The sequence below is a fragment of the Sinocyclocheilus anshuiensis genome, unplaced genomic scaffold, assembly GCF_001515605.1.
Source record: "Sinocyclocheilus anshuiensis isolate Anshui unplaced genomic scaffold, SAMN03320099.WGS_v1.1 scaffold467, whole genome shotgun sequence".
In the NCBI taxonomy this organism is placed as follows: Eukaryota; Metazoa; Chordata; class Actinopteri; order Cypriniformes; family Cyprinidae; genus Sinocyclocheilus; species Sinocyclocheilus anshuiensis.
This window is the reverse complement of record NW_015549599.1, coordinates 188,187-196,106: the sequence shown is the minus strand read 5'-3', so window position 1 is coordinate 196,106 and position 7,920 is coordinate 188,187. Positions and strand designations below refer to the sequence as shown.

General features: G+C 36.7%; 1 protein-coding gene across 1 annotated transcript in view; it reads right to left on the bottom strand.

Moving 5' to 3' along the window:
- The window catches only part of LOC107658649 (glypican-5-like), a 276,918-nt gene that overhangs the window by 163,991 nt on the left and 105,007 nt on the right, over positions 1–7,920 (bottom strand). The window lies entirely within an intron of this gene.

Genomic DNA, 7,920 nt, shown 5'->3' with positions numbered 1-7,920 from the left:
AAGTACCAAAAATAAAAGTATCGGTATCGGGCGAGTACTGGAAAAAGTGGTATTGGTGCATCCCTAAAAAGCACTGATTCTTTCACAACAGTACGCCACTATAAAACTATTTATCTGTAAATATCTATTCTGTTGTATATAATGTGCTGATTTACACTCTAATTCTAAACCCCAAAATTGAGCAAAAATAATAGTGACCCTTTTTTGTGTGAAGTTGTGGCCTAATGGTTAGAGAGTCGGACTCGTATGCAGAGCACTAATTCCAAGTATGGGTCACCATACTTGGCCACATGTCACGTCACTTTTTGGCAAACACTAACACTAATAACATTATCCAGATACATACAGTATCAACTAGAGCAAAAAAACAAACAAACAAAAAACACGCTGTTTTGAGAACCAAACAAACAGCTTGACATCTCCAATAACATTCATCTGACAGAAATCGATGGAAACAGAAGTGATTGTGCTTCTCTGTGCTCCGTTTCTTCCTATCTTTGTCATTTGTGTTGTTTTTCTGACCCTCAATTTGCCCTGTCAGAAATGTTTTATCATTTCACTTTCACTGACCGTATGTTCTGTGTTTCCTGTCTAGCTGAACAAATACTAAACGACTGCTTGCTTTGGGCCTGTTGGGACATGAACTTCCCTGATCTCTTCTACAGCTTTTCCGACAGAAGCGTCAAACTGACAAGCAAATGAGACCCTCCATAGCACGTGCAAGGGTAAAAGGTGACTTACGGGTGCCAATCATCACAATACGCTGGTCTACAGGAACGTCAGACAATCTAGAAGCAGAAAGAAGCGGTTATACAAGTGCAGAAAGCGTCCCGCGATGAAGAAATGTCTACTATTTGAGTGCGTGCGACTCACGTTGTGCGTAATGAGTATTAGGGGTTTTGAGGGCAGATGGATCCTGACTGACATTGCCTTTCAAGGGAAGCCGTCTACGGACTGAGCCCAAATAAAACTGTCACACCACATGAGCTCTCTCCTGGAAAGCTGATGCGTAGTGAATTCTCTATCAAGCAGATATAATAGACACCAAATTCTGGCTCTATCGCTCACAGTGAATCGGCCCCTTGCGTTTCGCCGTTATGTACGCGAGTTCACCGCCATTTTCCGTTTTGATTTTATGCCCCATTCATACATCTTTCCCTGCTCCCAGAATTGCACTCCTCTTATTGATTCCAAGTCAATTTTATAGTCCAGTGGTCTTAGGCCTTGACTTCTTGGTTCCCCCTGTCTGCTGTCCGTATTTATATTTCCACATGGCATCTCGACGGAGTCATTTTCACGTGGACAATCACGGAAGAGTGCTTCTGTTACCACGGAAACACACTCACACAAGTGCTCTTCATTGGATACGATAAAATCCCTTCCCAGCTGCCGGCTGTCAAGTGGCTCGGTGGGAATATACTTACTACTTACTTATGCATTGAATTTGTGACACAACAATGTTTATTCAAAACGGCAAGCCAGGAGACTTCCGGACCCGGATAAACATCTTCATGGCATCATTAGGCACCGCAGATCTTGTTTGATTCTTGCCTGGCGAACGATTTTTCAACGACAGCACAATGTTGATTACCCACGAGAGAAACTTACACTCATCCTTCTTTGCTTTCTATCTTTTTTTTTTTTTTTTTAACAACAAACAAAAGTTGCAGTGATGCTAACTGAAAATACAGCAACAATCAAAATAAATACAATAATGTTTTCTATTTTACTTCTCTGCACTTCTGCTCTTGAAACTTGGCTTGGCCGTACTCTGAATAGTGCACTTTTATGCTCACTGAGGCTGATTTTATTTGTTACAGTAAACATAGCGATATTGTGCAATATTATTACAATTTAAAATAATGTTTTTTTATGTGAATATATGTTCAAATGTAATTTATTCCTGTAATGCTTAGATTAATTTTCAGCATCATTACTCCAGTCTTCAGTGTCACATGATCCTTCAGAAATCATTCTAATATGCTGATTTGTTGCTCAAGAAACATTTCATATTATTACCAATGTTGAAAACAGTTGTGTTCATTCATATTTTTTGTGGAAACCATGATACATTTTATTTTTCAGGATTCTTTGATGAATAGAAAGTTCAAAAGAACAGTATTTATTTGAAATAGATGTAACATTATAAATATCTTTACTGTCACTTTTGATCAATTAAATGCATCCTTGCAGAAGAACAGTATTTATTTCTTGCAAATAAATCTACGGTAGTGTATTTTTTGTAGTATTTGGAGTCTATTTATTTACTGATTAGACATTATTTTCTTGAATAATCAATGTCTAAAATGTGGTCAACAGAGCTAAACATAAATTAACGGATGAACTAATGATCAGGCGCAATTATGACATTGAAATTATCTGAAATATTTCCATATGGTTCATGTTACCCAAGATGACTTTGGTGCAGATTGTGTTCTTGTCTTTCATGTCATAAAAACCATCTAAAATAGTTTCTGTTTACTTCTGTATGGTCGTATTCACTCATGCAGCCACAGGTGGCCTTGGGCGCTCGTGTTCGATTTCTGATATAATTCAAGGGCTGCCTTGCCTTCATTTAAGATGCTTCAATATCATTTGAGGGTCCCTCTGCGGTGGCCTATCTCTGGATGAGGACACTCTCTGACCCCTTCAGGCTTTCAAACCTGTGCCAGCACCAGACTGTCAATGAAATAGGGAATCCACAACAAACTCAAACAGTTCCTACTCCAACTACCATCCACACATTTCCTCAGAGGACTGCAGCAACAACTAGTGAGACAGTGTGAGACAGAAAACAAGGTGGAAAATGAAATTTGTTATGACTTTTCTAAGCAACCAGACTTACAATTGGACCAGCAGGTGATACAACAAGCTAAAAAATTTAATAGACTTCATTTAAGGAGAGACCTGAGCTGTATCTGGATTTGAGAGTTGACAATTTAGACTCAGAACTGTAAGTAACAATGTAGCAATCACACAGAACACCCTGGCAACCAACCAACACCGTAGCAACTATAGCTGTGCATGGGCAACTCAACCAGTTTTTGGTGGTTGTTTTTGGTTAGATTAACGAGAGTTTTAGCTGGATTAACATGAATAGACTGGTAAAGCTGACTCAACCAGCTTGTGGCAAAATAACTGTGTTTCAAGTAGAATTTAAGTCCAAACTGGTCTAAGTGTATTCATTTATGTGAATTCATTCATTCATTCATTCATTCATTCATTCATTCATTCATTCTTTCTTTCATTCATTTGGAAGCAGGGCTGATTTTCTGTCTGTCCTTTCTTATGCATTTATTTTGCTTTGACTCTCATATTTGTAATAGTTTGAGTAAAATAAATGTAAAAAAAAAAAAGGAAAATACATAAAATATATAAACTAAAACATCACATTTAAAAATAAAAAAAAGAAATATATAAAATATTTATTAAAAATATAGAAATCTAAGAAAAAACTTGAAATGGTGTCTTGGCAACCAACAGCAATAAAAAATAAGCTGAAGTAATAAAATTACTAAACAACAAAAATAAAATAAAATAACATTACAATATAAAATATTTAAAAAAGTTATTGACATGTTATTTTAGCAATAATACATTCATGCAATAAAATATTAATTTTCAGGGGGAAAAAAATAATGTAACGTGTATGGTTTCTCATCTGATTCTATGAGCTTGTTTGAATCTTTTCATCAGTTAATTTGTCTCTATGGTTACTGATTAGGTTTAGCAGGTGTCTTGTGTTTCGTTAGCTATTCCAAATGTGTATATAAGCCCTCAGTTTCTTCTGTCCTCTGTTCCGCATTGTTTATAGTGGTTGTGTTGTTCGCCAGTGGTTATCCCAATTACTATATTAAATTGTTTCCTGGTAGTATTACTCTGCCGAGCGTTTATGTGCATCAACCCATTACAAATACACTATTAATGTTTATTTATATATTTGTATTATGTCTCAACAAATTATGAATTAATCTTAATGGCAAGGTCTGTTATAATAAGTTAATCAGCTTGTGGGGGGGGGGAACCAGACCATCTTAGAATTTAAGCTGGACCAAACTAGTTAAAACTGTATTCTGTAACCAGTCAGATGTCAAAAAAGTTCAACAAAGCTCAAGACTATTCATTATTATTCCACACCAAACATCAATACCATACAAGGAGTTAAGACAACATCTCCGGCAAGTGTCCTGCAATTATTTCCTCTGTCTCATTGGCATGGATCATAGAGCTGCCGGTCTTTATGCATCTGCATTCTGTTTGATCGAATTTATAGAGTTGGGCTGGGAGGACAGCATCTGAAACAAGAATCAAAGTAGATTGCTCTACTCTCCTTTATCTACTTCAGTTAAATTACTTCGGCATCAGATAGAACGTCAGGCTCAGACAGGAATGACAAAAACAAGGAGGAAAAATGAGCGAGAGAAAGAAAAAGAAAAATGCTTGGTTTCGGGAAACAGTATGGCTATAAAAATGTGATATAAAAAAAATTTATATCACAAAAAAGGAAAAAAAAATACAGATTAAAATAAAAATAAAATACATACATAAAAATAAAAAAAAATACAAATATAACAGTATAAATGAAATTATTAAATACTTAATTTGGCAATAAATACTTAATAATTTGGCAATAAAGCAGCTGCAATATAAAACTATATATTTTTTAAAAATTCTATATTTGATATATAATTTAATTACATATTTGTTCTTCTAAGTTTTGATATTTAATTTTTTTTATTCATAATTTGTTGATACTTCTAATATTAAATATTAACATTGTAGAAAAAAAATGCTGCAATAATATTGCAGCAATTTATATGTATATTCTGTACAATGCATGCCTACCATGGGGTTACGATTTCAGTAACATGTCTACTGGTTTTGGATTAGTAAGTACAATCAATCAATCAATCAATCAATCAATCAATCAAATAAATAAGTACAAATTTGGTTTAATTACTACTAATATTTTTACATGTGCAACATTGGGATATCTGGGACCTGAACAGAAGAAAATTCAATTCAACAGAACACAAGGGTTAATCACGTATCACAGAGCAGTGTACAACTCTCTCTCACTCAAGCTAAAGCAAATAAATTAGCATTCTGCATTTGTTCACTGATACTGAATGTAATTTTCCAGTGGGCTAGTTTGAGAGAGGTCCCAAAGTTAATGAATCAAACAACGGGATGTTTGTGCCTTGACCGAACTCAACAGAGCTTCTCAAGGGCGACTTTGTCGGTTTAGAGTAGCATACTAACACTACTCTAGAAATTCAGGAGTATGCAGTATATATGCTGTGCACTGTACGTATACTCTCTGTAAGCACTGAATGCATGATTTTTTTTACACTATTTTGAATCATTATCTGCCAAAAGTTACACAAAACTGAATTACAAAAGCAAAAGAACTATATGTATTTCCAAGAAGATTGGTGGATACTACGCACATGCAACCTGAGGAGGTCACATGATCAATATAAAATGTTTATACTGCACAGTATTCAGAAAGGAGTATGCTAGCATTGTATACTGAACAATCATCAATGAGAACAATCATCAATGAGATTTCTGTAATAATGCAACTGTTTCTCCTCGATAGCAATGGGACTGAATGGAGATTGAATGGAAAATTATGTGTTTTGTTTCCTAACACAAAAGGATATAAAATCCTTAGCAACATCCTTGGAACCACTTAGAACACCTTAGTACTACCCTAGCAATGCCTAGCAACCACCCAGAACTTCCCTAGCAACCATTCAGAAGACCTTGTCAACAACTAAACCATAAAAACCATAGCAGCTGCCTAGAAACCAATTTAGACCTTAACAACACCCTAACAACCATTCAGAAGCCCTTATCAACAACCTATCAACAACTAAACTATCCAAAACATCTTAGCAACCACCCAACAGCTGCCTAAACCCTATTTTACAACTTAGAAACATCATAAAAAAATATTCAGAACACCTTAGCAACCACCAAGTAATCACTCAGAACATCCAAGCAACTTCCTAGCTATGCCCAAGCAACCAAAACCATACCAACCATGTAGCAACAACTAAACTATATAAAACTTTTAGCAACTGTCAACTGCCTAGAAACTAATTTACACCTTAGCAACACCGCAGCAACTGCGTGTATTTAAGCAAGCAACCCAAGACAAACGCCACTGCACTTGGAGTGTGCACACAGGAAGTATCCTGTCAATGGTGGATTCAGTTCTCTCTTGCGGCTTATTGTACTTATTATATTTCTTTTTAATATGAAGTGCATCCTTACGTTCTCATTCATCCATGTTTCTTTATTAATCATTTCAAACAGTCCCACCTCGCCAACAGCACTGAACTTTTCATTAACTTCGGTAGGAGTTGCAATCGGCTGCTTTTTCTGCAGAAAGTTGAAGTCAGTTGAAGTTGAAGAGCCAGGTGTGGCTCGACTGCTGAACTAATCTAGCCAAAGCTTCTTAGCAACTACCCAGCCACTATTTTACACCTTAGCAACACCCTAGCAACCAGTCAGAACACCTGCAAAAGCTTGGCATTGTTTTAAAGTAGCTTAGCAACACCTAAAACTGCTTAGCAACCATACGGTCATGTATTCAAAATATAGGCCTATAAATATCCTTCAGATTTCAAGGTTTAACAGTTTTCTTTTCTCCTCCACTCATTTAAATGCTCATAAAAGCTTCCCACAGTCTTCAGCTCACAGGTAGATTCAATCCGTGTGCATTTTGTCTGTTTCTATTGCTTATTTTCCCCTGTAATGTGTCATGGCTCTGCTTTAGAAAGGCTGTATTATGCTGGCCAATAAATAAGGATTGTGGCCGTCAGTCTGCATGGCTTGGCAAACAGAAACACGTGTTTGCGCTCTCGTAGCTCTCTGCATGCCGGCTCGTTTATCTTGGATGTCAGGTAAAGGGCAACGTACGAAAAGGTGAAACCTTCTCTCTCTCTCTCTCTCCCAACTACTTATTTAATAAGGCTGCTGTCTTCAAGACCACACACAACTTCTTTGAAAGTGACGTGCAACAAAAACAAACTCTTCATGGACATTTAATCATTTCCTTTTAGATACGAGCTTGACAAATACAAGGAAGCAAGCCGTTCTTGATGATGTAGGACAACCTTGTTGGTTTGTGTCAATCACAAAGTTTCAAACTTCAAGATACACTGGAGGACTGCCTGTCATTCGCAAGCATAGCTAATGAGTGATTATTAATTTTTGAAAACTGTCATACTCTAAGCAATCAAATGTTCAACATGCAAATAAAAGTGCATGATTATAGGGTTAGTTCATCAAAAAATGAAAATTAACCCATGAATTACTCGCCCTCAAGGCATCCTAGGTGTATATGACTTTCTTCTTTCAGACGAATCCAGTCAGAGTTATATTAAAAATTGACTTTGATCTTAGCAATATCAAATATCTTTGATCCAAGCGGTTTAATGGCAGTCAGCGGGTGTTGCAGTGCATCAGTCCAAAATAAGTGAAATAAAGCGCATCCATCCATAATAAAAAGTGCCTCACACAGCTCCGGGGGGTGAACAAAGTCCTCCTGTAGTGAATCGATGCGTTTTTGTAAGAAAAATAAATATATTTATAACGTAATAATCAATTTAATCTAGCTTGCGCTCACTGTTATAAATGGAAGCAGTTCCGGGCGGATGACGTATGACGTCGGCGTTGCGCATGCGCCACTCAGAAGTGACGAACGCGGAAGCGCAGGGGAGAGATCAAAACAAAACAACGGTCACGAATTAGAAGTACAAAACGAGGATTTGTAAAGAAGAATGTCAGAGGATTTCGATATAAGCCAAGAGGAGGCCGGTTTTCCTTTGCTAAAGTAAGGAAACTGCTTTCTTTGCTCCTGTAAACAAACGTTGGTTTTCACGAGACTCACTGGCGCATGCGCAACGC